Genomic DNA, 14,167 nt, shown 5'->3' on the forward strand with positions numbered 1-14,167 from the left:
GTTCAAAGCCAGCCTCAGCGAAAGCAAAGTGCTAAGCAACTCAGTGAGACCCTGTCTCTAACTAAAATACAAAATAGGGCTGGGATGTGGCTCAGTGGTTGAGTGCCCCTGAGTTCGATCCCCGTACCCACCTTCCCCCAATAAAATGGTTTACCCAAAAGTAGCAAGCTTCTTCATTTCAAGAGGTAATTTATATCTTACCTTTTGGTAAATCTGCAACAATTTGGCTAGAGCTTTGGGAAACCAAATTCAAATTAGTATTCCCCCTTCTTTTTTATAAATTAACTTTTTGTCTTGGAAATATTCCCTTATTCAATATAAGTGAAAAATGTCAGATCATCTAAGTAAAAAATATGAATTCCATTCACTTTATCACTGAAGCAAATTTCATGGAAACTATCAGTGTGAAAGTTGAAATATCTGTGTGAAAGTTTGTGTTTATTTGTAAATTCTAATTAGGCCCATAGATAGAATAAGTAAATAGATAATAAAAAATATCAAGTCATCCAGCTGAGACCTGGTGCCATTTGGCATTGCATATCAGAAATAGTTATGGACTCAATGGAAAAGATATAGGTGTGGGCAGTAGAGGCCACCACTGTTCACTAAGAGGCCCAAGTCTCCACTTCTGGTGGCTCAGTCCTAAGAAGCAGGCATATTGGCTCTCACTTTAAATCAAAGAATCCTCGATGACACAGGAGTATGTTTACAATTTGCTATTAAGTGGGGGTAGGGAGAAGCCTGTTATAAAGCTTGAATATGGCTGGGAATTGTGGTGCATAATGACAGCTATTACAGAGGCCGAAACAGGAGGGTCAGAAGTTTTAGGCCAGCCCAGGCAGCTTTAGCAAGATCTTGTCTCAAAATAAAATAAGAAGGGCTGGGGATATAGCTCAGTGGTAGAGAACTCTTGGATTCAACCCCCAGTAGCACAAAACATATGTGCATATATAACATACATACCTAAATAAATAAATAAAAACAAAATTTGAATTTAAGTTGTTATTACATACAAGTATCCCTACGTGCCGGGTCATAAGTGATTTTTATGTTTTTCTTTCTGTTTTTCTGTATTTCCCCAATTTTTTTTTTATTATAGCATCTGTTATTTATCTGAACCAGATGAAAAAATTCATTGTTCTTTTTTTTCCTTCTAACTGCATTGAGCAAGTTTACCTAAGTTTTCTCTATAAAGCTTAGTCATTGCTTCAGTTGCAACATTTTACATAACAACCAGTGATTTATAGCACTTCTCAGAGGAGACTCACTGGACCACAGCCAAGTACAGCAAAACCATCTTCCTCATTATTCAGCCTCTACAGGGTCACATGTAGATGATCCCAACAAGGCGCAAATTCCAACCTCCGTAAAGACTCCTAAAACAGGGATTCCACAGGTTTTTGCATTAAACCACATAGAAGACCTGTCTTAACTTTCCTTTAAAATAGAAATCGTAGCTAGAAAAGATATCCTGTACTGTCTTGTAGCTGAATCTTCTCAGGGGAAGATAAAGAAGTATTCAGAAATAAGGCAGTGAGGTTTCCGTGAAATTAATTCAGTGTCTGAACTCAAAAAGAAAGAGGTAGTGGGAAATGCTTGATGCTTATTTGAAGAAAACATGTTTGCGACAAGTGCAGCCAACGATTACAAGATCTGGTTTCAAACTAAACCTGCTGTTTTCTTCTTATTGTTATTACCTAAATTATTGTGCCTGGGCCTATTTTTAATCATTTAGAAGAAAAGGAAGTAGTCTTGTGTATTCTCCTTAATGAGCACTTTCTGCTTAAATTCATTTAAAATTATACATAAAATTTCAATATTAGGGGCTCAGTGGTAGAGCATTCGCCTAGTACGTGAGAGGCCCTGGGTTTGATCCTCAGCACCACATAAAAATAAATAAAATAAAGGCATTGTGTTCAACTACAACTAAAAAATAAATATTTTTTAAAAGATAAATAAATTCAATATTAGTTATAAACAAATGTATGTTCTTTTTACTGTTTTACCACACAAATCTTTTAAAAAGCAAAATTTCTATTAAGACACTTTTTTCTAAATAAAATTTTGATTTCTCATGTTTATCAAAAACATCAATTTTTACAATTTTGAGCAAACCTATCTCTACAGAAAATATTTGTTATGCAAAATATAGAATTTTTGCTCCCTAATTCCTGTCTTTTAAATTAGTCTTCTAAATACAAAATGCTTTGAAATTTTTAAAAATATTTTGAAAGAATGTTAACATTACTAAGTTTTATTTTAACTTTGAATTTATATTCAATTTTAAAATTTGATGTCCAAAAGATCTCTATAACATAGCAAAACCCAGTATTATTATTATTATTATTATTATTATTATTATTATTATCAGAATCTTCATTTTGTAAATGAAACTCCAAAATTTGAACAACTTACATAAGGGCACAAAGCTAATGTATGAGAGAACCCTCTGGATCAGTTTACTTCTGTAGCATTTTTCCTCCCAGGAAACAAATGACTTTTCCAAATTAATTATTTGTAGTTCAAGAATTACATATAGAATGAAAGAGGGAGATGTAAAAAAGTGGAGAAAATGTCTTACTTTTTTTTTTTTTAAATCCTCTGGACATTTTTTTTACATGTTCATGGACCTTTATTTTACTCATTTATTTACATGTGGTGCTGAGAATCGAACTCAGTGCCTCACACATGCTAGGCAAGTGCTCTACCACTGAGCCACCACCCCAGCCCAATGCCTTACTTTTAAATAACCATAGACTTATTAGTAGTATTAAGGATAAGTTATAAAACTAAATTACTTATACAGTAAAATCCCAATTTTATGTGAAAAAATATTCATATCTGAAAGACCAAAAATAATTATCCCAAACAGTAACAATGTCTTTGAATAGTGTAGTAGAAAATATATTTTTCATTTAATGTTTTTACTAAGCAGATTTTTGATAGTCAATAAAAATTAACTCTGTAATCAGAAGGGTAAACATTATAATCAGGGTTGGTTGTTTTTTATTTTGTTTTGTTTCTTTTTTTTTAAGTACAGGTTTACTAAGTTTAATTCAACTGACAATTTGTGTTTTAAAAAGTGTTTAAGTGTTTTATATGTTCAGCTTATTCTCTATTTTCTTCTGTGATTCTCTAATGCATTTGGTTTCACTTCAGGGTTTTTTTTTTTTTTTTTTTTTTTGGTTTGCTGGGAATTTTTTTTTTTTTTAATATAACAAAAAGGCTGATGTGGTTTCAGTGTTTAAAAAGCAATGTGGAATCACAGTGCTGTATTTGGGGGGCCTGTTTCTCCATTCTGGCCCATGCAGCATGTAAGGCAGGCTTTGAGAACTCAACCTGAAAACCCATTTCTGTGGTTTTTTCATTGTCTCCTCAATAAGTCTCTAGGTTTAATATAAATAACTACCTGCATAAGAGTCATTTCTTCTTCTTCTTTTGCTAAAAGAACATCTATTTGGAGATGGACAAAATGTCCTGTACCAGAGGATGAATCATGATGTCTGGTGGAAGACAGAGATAAAGAATCTTCTGTTTCTTGGCTTCCTACCTTCCCCTGCAGCTGTGAGTGGCCGTGGGGCCCAGGCAGAAACTCCAGCCTTCCCTTCCTGCTTTGCTCTGAGGGCTTCCAGCAACTACCTCAGGAAGAACACCAAGAAAACTGCAGAGACAGAGCCAGAAGCCCAACCGTGCTGACCCACCTCCACCTCGATTTTAGTATTTTAGTGAGATAATAAAATGCCTTCATTATCTAAGTCACAATTCATTGTTCTAAGACTTGAAACTGAGGGTTTTTTAATGACAGCAACGAATAATGAAAATCTGAAGCCAAAGCCATCAACATCTTGTACAATATAAAAGAACTTCATTAACACACCACCTAAATGGCCAGCAATGTTGAATGATAAATAGAAATGACTGATAGATGGTTTTATTGGGAAATTTCACAGGTATTTAAAAAATAACATCTAGGAAGATCCTGTGGCCATAAGAGCAGATACCAATGATGTAAGGAAAAAAAGGAAAAGAAGAACAGAACTTACGATGGTGTACACTACAATGACATCCATGCCAAGCCCCAAACAGGAACTGTCTTAGGCGACAGGATGGTCCATGGGTGCTTTAATCCTTTCCTCTCTTTTCTAAATCTTAGGCTTTGTGAGTTACCATCTTTATATTACAAAAAAATATCTAACAGCAGGGCACAGTGGCACATACCTATAATGGCAGTGACTAGGGAGGCTGAGGCAGAAGAATCGCAAGTTCGAGGCCAGCCTGGAAATTTAGTGAGACTCTATGTCAAAATAAAATAAGAGCTGGGGATGTAGTTCCATGGTAGGGTGCGTGCCTAGCATACACAGGCCTTGGGTTCAATCCTCAGCACTATAACACCAAACAAAAAATCAAAGTAGCTCAAATAGGCCATCAGCTTAAATCTCTGGAAGAGTGTGTATCAAATATAAGAATACATTTGGCTTCCTACTGCCTACATGGCAAAATCACATTTCTCAGACCGACATTCAGAGCCTTCCTAACATGGCCTCTGCCTGTCTTTCCAGGCTCCTCTCCCACCACATACCTCACTGTAAACAGTGATCATTCTTGTGTCTCTGTGTGTGTTCCTGCCACAACTTAAAAAGCCTAACCTTTTGTGCAAGACTCAAAAGCTAGAAGGGATTTTGAAATTTTTCACCATAAAGAAAATGATCGCCAGGCACGATGGTTCATGCTTGTGATCCCGACTAATGGAGGGCACGGGGTGCTGAGGCAGGGGGATCACAAGCTCAAGGCCAGCCTCAGCAACTTAATGAAACTCCGTCTAAAAATAAAAAATACAAAGGGCTGGGGATGTCGCTGTAGAGCGCCTCTGGGTTCAATCCCCAGCATGGAGAAAAAGAAAAGAGAAGAAATAATAAATGTTATCACAAAAGGATGGAGCCAGGCACAAACTTCACAGATCAGCAAAAGCCTTTATTTACCAACAGAATCACACCATTTTCCTGGTAGAAAAGTAGCCAAAGGGGGAGTCTGTGCTTACGTAGGTCACACTGAGAGGTGACTTAATTAATGAGCGTGTCAGTTTGGGCACACAGGAATTTGGGGTCTGTTTTCCCAGGCCAGATGGAGGGTCTGGGGTCAGCAGTCAGTATCTGGAAAAGGATTTGTTTGGGGAAGGAGCAATGCTTTGGCCTCTTCCCAGAGACTGTCATTCCAGACTTGATGGATATCTCCTCCCCAGGGCCTATTTTGTCACTGGGAAAGAATGTATTGGGAAAGGGATCAATGCTATCAATGTATTGCCTTCTTTCTCACTCCCTCTCCCCAGCCCAGACTTACGGTTTGTCATTTTCCATATCCATCAATAAAGTCTTGAGAAAATGAACATATGGAACACCATGTATACCTGTATTGAAATATTACCACATGAATATGTACAATTGAAGTTAAAAAATAAATTCTTTTCAAAAGTTAGAAAACATAGTTTGAGGCTGGGTGAGGTGGCATATGCATGTGATCCCAGTGGCTGGGGAGGCTGATCCAGGAGGATCAAGAGTTCAAAGCCAGACTCAGCAAAAGCAAGGCACTAAACAACTCAGTGAGACCCTGTCTCTGAATAAAATACAAAATAGAACCGTGGATGTGGCTTAGTGGTGAGGTGCCTCTGAGTTCCATCCCCAGTACTCAAGAAAAAAAAAAAAAAAGAAAGAAAGAAAGAAAACATAATTTGATATGGTGGAGATGCTAAGTTATGCCCCCAAATCTCACTCCTTAGACATAACACATAATTTTTTAACTGAGTACATGGTAGCTCATCTTCCTTTCAGCTGGCTGTTACCCTATGGCTGAGTTCAGGCTAATGGGATATAAAACAAAACCCCCAGTACCCTTCAGGAATGTTCCTGATGAGAGCAACTGCTCTCTCCTTTGTCTCTCCTTCTTGATGCTCAAGTCTGAGCAGCCATCTTGGACCATGAAATAAAAGCCATGAGTTCAGCTTAGAGGAACAAGAAAGAAGAACGGTGAGCCCCTGATGCTGGTGTTGCTGCCATACCCACCTTGCCCATCTACCTCTGGGCTCCATTTGCATAGAGAAGAGAAATCAGCTTCCTGCTTGCTTTGCCCACCATTGGTTTGGGGTATCCGTTACACACAATGCAGTCCTAATTGAAATATTAATTTATGAGATGAACTAACAGCAAAAATGCTTTTAGAAGAGGGGTGACAACTGTATCCCTGAACTGCTATTGAAGAGAAATGAACTAGCCTTGGGACTAGCTTGCAAAGGAATACAGAGGGTGAAGAGGAAGGGCTGGCAACGCAGTGAGGAGCCAGGGCCCAGAGGAGTATTGGAGGATTGGAGGATGGAGGCAAAGATTTGTCAGAGGATTTTTAAGAATGAGAAAGCTAGAGCTGGGATTGTGGTTCAGTGGTAGAGTGCTCGCCTACCACATGTGAGGCCCTGGGTTCAATTCTCAGCACCACATATAAATAAATAAAATAAGCGTATTGTGTCCAACTACAACTAAAAAATAAATATTTTTTAAAAAAGAATGAGAAGGCTAATGTTAAATATTCTGATCTGTTGAACTCTACAAGAGTGTAATTCCCTAGTTTATCCTCAAGTTTCCGAACTCTAATACACACAGTAGTCTGTCTAGAGTGAGCGGGCGGTTTTAGAAAATCAAGGAAAAGGCAGAGTGAGACAATAAGAGAAGTGAAACATAAAAAAGCTGCACATTTTGGGGAAGCAGGAAATCACAGCTTCTAATAAACAAGAGCTTCCCTGAAAAAGAAAAATGAGGCAGAGCTCACGGACCAGTGATGCTTTATTCAGCACTGGAGGGGCACATCTTTAGGGGCAAAATGGTGACGGGACACCACAAAGGTCTGGGTTTTACAGCAGAACAAGGTCATGGGAGGAGTTAGTGACTCTGGTGGGCCCTTTTGATGGGCAAGGGACAGAGCCAGGTCATGGGAGGGGTTTTGGTGGCAGGATCATTTAGGGTAGGGGGGGGGAGGCCAGGTAGGGGAACAGGAATGTAACCTCTTTGGGGCCTATTGTTGGAACATTCTTCATTTCCCACAATCCCTAGGGGAAAAAATGGGTAGAAATGCTATATTGGCCACTCAAGTTGAAATGCAGTTCAGAGTCAGTATGTTACATATATTTGCATTTTTTGATAATATATTTACATATGCTCTACCCTAGTCTGTAATGGTAGAGGTTGCTTAGAAAGGCCTTACCTCTCCAAAATGCAAACAATATTTTCCTACAATTATGTTTTATCATTCTTTCAAAATTACCCAGCAATGACACAACAGTTTAGATTCTAGTCTCTGGTATCAATTTGCCTGCTTTCAAATTAGGAACCTAAGGATTTGCTTTTGGAAATAACGAGAAATAAGGATAGATGTTCATCATATTATCAGTGATGAAGACTGATCAGCCTGAATGTCCAACAATAGAAAAACAAATCATATGTTACGTATTACGGAGTATGTTTGTAACAATAAGAATTAATTTTAAACACATGTAAAATATGATCCCACCTCTATTAATTTTGAAGGACATGGAGAATAAACCCCAGGGCATTTCCCCTATCTGCAGCTGCTCTCCCACCCACCTTCCTGCCATTTTTGTGGAGATGTCTATTGTGAAGGATACAGAAAATAGCATCCCCCAAGAAAGAGGAACAGCACCCAGGGAGAAAAGGAGGACAGTGTGATCCGGGAGGGGAAGAGGGGAAGGCAAACAACAGGCCCTGGGCTCTGGCCTTTCATCCAGTAACAATGGGCTTCAAGTTTTTACAACTGTTTTCCTGAGTTAGATTTTTTAACCTGCACAACTAGTTTTCTAATGGCCCAACTGGGACTTTGCCCTCATTCTCTAATGATTAAGTCACACTAAACATTCTGCTATGATTAACTCTCATTAAGACCTATGAAAAACAGACTCCTCTTGTCACCATTTTCTCCCCTGAAAATGTGCCCTTCCACCGCTGACTAATAAAGACAGACAGCCCGCTGATGCTGGAGGCCTGCTCCTGTTTGGTTATTCTTGCTTACATGTGGTAAATTGGAGCTTTTGTCATTTAGAAGCCTAGGCCTCAGCCAGAGGGAAGGCAGGAAGGGAAAATGGGGAGAAGACAAAAGCAACTCACTCCTGACTGTACTGACTGTCCCCCACTGCAATAGGCCCCAGAAAACTTCCCTACCTGTCCTCCTCTCCCACCCTAAATGAGCACGCCAAAAGTAGCTGACCAACTTGTTCCATGACCTGGCTCTGCTAAATCCTATAAAACTCAGACCCTTGTCGTAGCCCATTGCCATTTTCTCTCCTGAAAATATACCTTTTCCTTGCTTAATAAAAAGCATAGCTGACCCATTGAAGTTGGCCCCCATTTTGATTATTTTTGCTTTCAAGTTTTCTATATACAGAAAGGCTGGACAGGAAAATTACCAAAATGTCAACTCATAAACATGCCATAGATTAGCTCTTTAGCTTCATCCTATAATATCTATTGCTTTGCATCCTTTGGTCTGTATCTTCCTATTTCCTCCTCACCCCTCCTTCAACTCATCCTTATAACACTGTTTAATTCTTCATCGCTATAAACTTAATTTTTTTCTTTTTCTTTTTTTTTTTATAAATTTCACATATAGGCAATATCATGCAATATTGTTCTTTCTGTATCTGGTTTGTTTCACTTAGCATAAGGACCTCCAGGCTCATCCAGGTTGTAACAAATGGTGGAGCCTCTGTTTTTAAATGCCATATTCCATGGTATATACACAACACACCATCGTTTCTTTATGCACTTGTCTGTTGAGGATTATTTCTGTGTCTTGGCTATCATACAGAACACTGCAGTGAACGTGGGGGTGCAGAGATCTTTATGAAGTAGTGATTTCATTTCCCTTGGGCAAATCCTCAGAAGAGGGTCCCTGAGGCATCCATTAGTAATGACTGTAATTTCTCTAGGAGCTTCCAGATGTCTTCTGTTGTGGCTGTACTAACCTAAACACCCTCTGGCAGGTGCACAGCTGGCCTCTTCTCCACACCCCCCTCAACTCTTGTCACCTCTTACTTCTTGATAATAACTTGTTTTGAATGAGGTTAATGAAGACTTCTTTTCTTCTTCTTCTTTTTGTTTTAGTTGCAGTTGGACACAACACCTTTTTTTTACTTATTTATTTTATGTGGTGCTGAGGATCGAACCCAGCGCCTCATACACGCTAGGCAAGCTGTCTACCACTGAGCCACAACCCCAGCCCACTTCTTCTTTATACTTCTTTTTGTATTTTCAGTGTTTTCTCACAAGCATTGTTTTTATCATCAGAAATAAGTCAAGGAAAGTTTTGGTTCAAAACCTAAAATCCAAACTCTCTGCTCTTGTTGAAGGATATAGAAAATGACAAACCCTAGGACAGGGAAATGACAACAACCCCCCCCCCCCGCCCCAACACACACACACACACACTGAAACTGTCTGACTTGGAGGAAGATGGAGGAGAAAGGCAATCATGAATCCTCTCCCAGTAAATCCTTTCCCAGAAAAATGGCCTCCAAGGGAAAAAGCAAACTTTCATCCTTTCCTGGGGTTCATCCCCAGAATCTCCACCAAAAGCGACATCCATCCCTTCCTAACCACAATGGGTCCTGAAGGGAGGAGGTGGATAACGAAATGCTGGGCCCTGAACTTTTACCCTTTCGTTCCCATTGCAGATGAGTCCTGGAAGGAGAATAGCAAATCGTGAAGCTCTGGGTAACAGTGGGTCCCAGAGGAAGGAGACAGTAATGAACCTTGAGTTCTGAGCTTTTCCCAGGGACAATGAGTTTCAGACTTTTTACAACATTTTTCCAGACTGATCAAACCAACACATTCTGCCTCAATAACTAATTCACTCTCATTGAAAACTATAACACTCAGGCCCCTTCTGTAATCGGGGGCCATTTTCCACTCCAAAAATAAGCCCCGCAGTGTCGGATTGACTGACTCCGCTGCTGATCCACTGAGGTCTGCTTCCATCTCGGTTATTTGTGTTTTCATAATGGTACCAAAATTGTATTGGTTATTTTTTCTTACACTTGTACTTACTTCTGGAGACAGGAAAAAAAAAAAAACGAGAGAAGAAAAAAGATAGGAAAGAGAGGAGAGGATGGGTGAGGAGAGAGAGAGTTACAATGCATAGAAAACAAATATAGCTGGTTTGCCAGCAGGGGCCACATACAAACTAATTAGTTGACCAGCCCAGGTTCGGCACAGCAAGCACACAGTGGAAATGTGACCAGCTGGTTGACTCGCCTGGTGTATCCCCACCAATGTCAGCCTGCTTGTTTCCAGGCTTCCTGTGTTAAGGAGAATGCTAGTGGGAATATCTGGACCACAGCTTTATGTTTTCTGTACACTGTCTCCTTCCACAGGGTACATTTCCCTCTATCTCCTTCCTTAATTTTTCACTGTGAAGTCTTTCCTGGCTGCCCCAGTCAAAACCGTCTTCTTCCTGTTTCCCCCACATCTCTACTGTAGGATTTATCATCAATGCTGTCTCGTAGGATAGCCATGTATGTTCTTTGTCTCTGCTGCTATTGCATATGTCCTGGAGGGCAGGGACTGTGTCCCCCACACTGCAGAGTTTCACACTGAAATCCTCATCCAGAGTACTCTTTGTCATCGTAGGGTGCTTTCCAGAAAGCCCCTGGGGTTACGGCAGTCAGTTGGCTTTTGCAACTTTGAGTTGCCAGTTAGCTCACAGTTCTGAGCAATGGAGTGAGGTGTGAAAACAGAGGTTTCCTAACCCAGCTCCTCTGTGGAGACGAGAGGTTCTAGGGGAAGTTGGCCTGATGTGCATGCAATGCCCTCTACTGCTGGCAGGAGTAGAGTTAGATGTAGGTAAAGACCTTCTTTTTTTTTTTTTTTCTGGGCTGGAGGATGGGAGGATGGGGAGAACGGGGAGGGGAATAGAGGAGCAAACTGTCAGCATCGAGGTGGTGTCAACTGAACATGTTCTCAGAGATCCCTACAGGGAATACTGGGTGGTGTTTTGCAAAAGACAAAAAAAAAAAAAAGTTCGTAGAGGCAATATAATCAATCATTCAGCAAACATTAATACTTCTTCAGCTAGAAATGTGCTAGATATCAGGAGATTTAAAGAAACAATAATACATATTGTTAGGAAAGGTACAGTGAAATATTCTCACAGATTGAAACCCACATTGCAGAACTGAATTGAGTTAGAACTGTAACATATGAATTTGTGTGTGGAGGGGCTAATTCTACTGAAAATACCCACCAGCATCTTAGGGGATAATCCAAAGCTAAACCCAAATGTCACCAGATCACCTTAAACAGCTTCCCTGACCAGGTTGCACATGAACTACTGCCCCCATCGCCCCTGGGAGCAAAAGCAGTGGGAACGGAGCAGGGCAGTGGAAGATCAGCAGCTGGAAGAGACCTGGCAGTCTTCCCTGGAGCTTGGCCCCTGCTTTTCTGTCTCACTCCTGCCAGAGGGAATGGGCGCATGGCAAACAGCTAAGGGGACAGCATGCCCTGCCATTTCAGTTTGGAGGAATTTGCCAAGGGCGGAAGCAGCCCGAGAAAAGTAGAAGCACCGTCCTTTAAATCTGCAACCCAGCAAGATGGGCTAAAAACATCTAAATGCTTCTTTCAAATTCTAGTATACTGACAACACTGGGGACTAACTAAAACATGCCAATCTGCTTTCACTGAAATACTAAAGCTGAATTCTTAAACAGGTTGCCAAAAAAAGCAAATAGATCTTCCAATTGTAAGCATCTAGAAAATGCATTTCAGATCACCACTTCTTGCCTCAGTTTCAATTACACCAAGAGGGACTAAGGCAGAAAAGACCCTTGAGCAATCTGGGGATATTGGCAATACAACTGCACTCTTAAATGGCCCATGACATACTAACCCAATTATTTAAGTTAATGTGCAACCTGATACAGATATTGAACAAGAGATTATCTCATTTTGCGGCATCTGGCCAAAAAGACACAGCTGGAAAAAATATATATCATCAACAATTTCTAATTAGAACACAAAAATGGATCAAGTTTGCTGAGTTTATGCAGATGTTCTTAGGAGACATCTACCAGTTAATTTTCTTTTGTATTTGTAATCTTTAGAGAAATTGTCACATGAACACTTAGGTTGGGAAGTGGAGTGAAGAGGGAAAACACAAACATGGAGGTTTATGATGGGGGATGGACTCAGGGCAAACTCCAAGTAATCCAGTTCTAAATTGTGGTATAAAAACCTACAGGGAGCTGGGTGCAGTGGTGCACATTTATAATCCCAGTGGCTTGGGAGGCTGAGGCAGGAGGATCACGAGTCAAAGCCAGCCTCAGCACAGCAAGGCGCTAGGCAACTCTGTGAGACCCTGTCTCTAAATAAAATACAAAATAGGGCTGGGATGTGGCTTAATGGTCGAGTGTCCCTGAGTTCAATCCCTGGTACCTCCCACTCCAAAAAAAAAAAAAAAAAAAAAAGCTACAGGGAATCCTAATTCTAAAGCCAATTGGTATGGGGCTGGAGATGTGGCTCAAGCGGTAGCGCGCTGACCTGGCATGCGTGCGGCCCGGGTTCGATCCTCAGCACCACATACAAACAAAGATGTTGTGTCTGCCGAAAACTGAAAAATAAATATTAAAAAAAATTCCCTCTCTCTCTCTAAAAAAAAATAAATAAATAAAAATAAAGCCAATTGGTAAATTCTCTGAACCTCACCAGAAATATGAACCAAATTTTAAAAAATCATAAAGCATCTAGTCACACAGAAAAATGAAAAGGTAACCCCACCTTCAAGCCACACAGCATTCACTGGCTAATCTCTGACCTCTGGCAAAGTTATGAGGTTCCCAAATACATATACTCAAGTCTAAATTGTTGCTGTCAATGGGAAAAGAACACATGGATTACAAAGAGTCATCCAGAGAATACTGGTCTCGTCAACCCTTGCTGGTTCTGGGGACATTAGTGAATTCTGTGACCACACAGTGAGCACATTGTGCAAATGTGACTAACTGGTCTACCTCGTAAGTCTATATCCCCACGGATGCCAGCCTGTTTGTTTTCGGGCTCCTTTTACAAAGGAGAGTATTCATGGGGATATCTTTAATACTAATTTCAAGCCTCATGTGAGCAATTCTTGTCCAAAACCTCCAAAATAATAATCCTTGGGATAGTTTTCAGACTCCCTTTTGCTCCTTTCCCCCAATTCATCATAGTGAAATCAGTCTTGAAAATCAGGATCGGGTCCTTGTTCTCCGGGTGTTGGAGATTAAACACCCAAGAAACACCAAGGCAAGAGCAAAAAAAATTTATTTAAGAAATAGAACAGAGACAGAGAAAGAGACTCCTCTGGAGAGGAGGGGGTTCAGAGCTGGTTCCTGAAGGAGTGGAGGGGTCTTGCCCCTTTATAGATTCAGGTTTCCTTTCTTCTCCTGCCCCCTCCTCCTCTTATCTTGCCCATGTGACCAAAAAGTGCTATCTACCCTTTCCTTTTCTTTGATACTCAGCTACCTCTCCTTTGCCCCCATCTCAAGAGTACTAGTGATCAGTAGACAACCCAAAAGCAATCAAAGCAAGGAAGAGAAAATATGGATAATTGGTCCCCATGTAAGTGCCAAGGAGTGCAGAGATGTTACTTTATCACTCATAATAGTTTCCAAAAGCATAAGCAATATTAATACATCAAGAGGAGTGTAACATTTAGACCTCAGAAAGTAATCTTCCCACTATCATTTATAACTTGTCAGACTTAAAACTTGGAAATCACAGAATGGATGTAACCCACTCAGACATTGGCCCAGTTTTGTCCTTTAGAATTCACACCATATGCAACTCGGTCACATGCATTCTCTGTGTTTTTCTCACACCGGTGTCTTTTTTTTTTTTTTTTAAGAGACAGAGAGAGATTTTTTTTTAATATTTATTTTTCAGTTTTCATGGACACATCTTTATTTTTATTTTTATGTGGTGCTGAGGATCGAACCCAGCGCCCCGCACATGCCAGGTGAGCGCATTACCGCTTGAGCCACATCCCCAGCCCAGTGTCTTCTTTCATTGCATGGAAGATGCTGGACATGAGTGTTTTTCTCTTCTTGTTTTCCTCCACCCTCTACCCAAAACACTCTTAATGA

This window comes from Urocitellus parryii, chromosome 10 (assembly GCF_045843805.1).
Source record: "Urocitellus parryii isolate mUroPar1 chromosome 10, mUroPar1.hap1, whole genome shotgun sequence".
In the NCBI taxonomy this organism is placed as follows: Eukaryota; Metazoa; Chordata; class Mammalia; order Rodentia; family Sciuridae; genus Urocitellus; species Urocitellus parryii.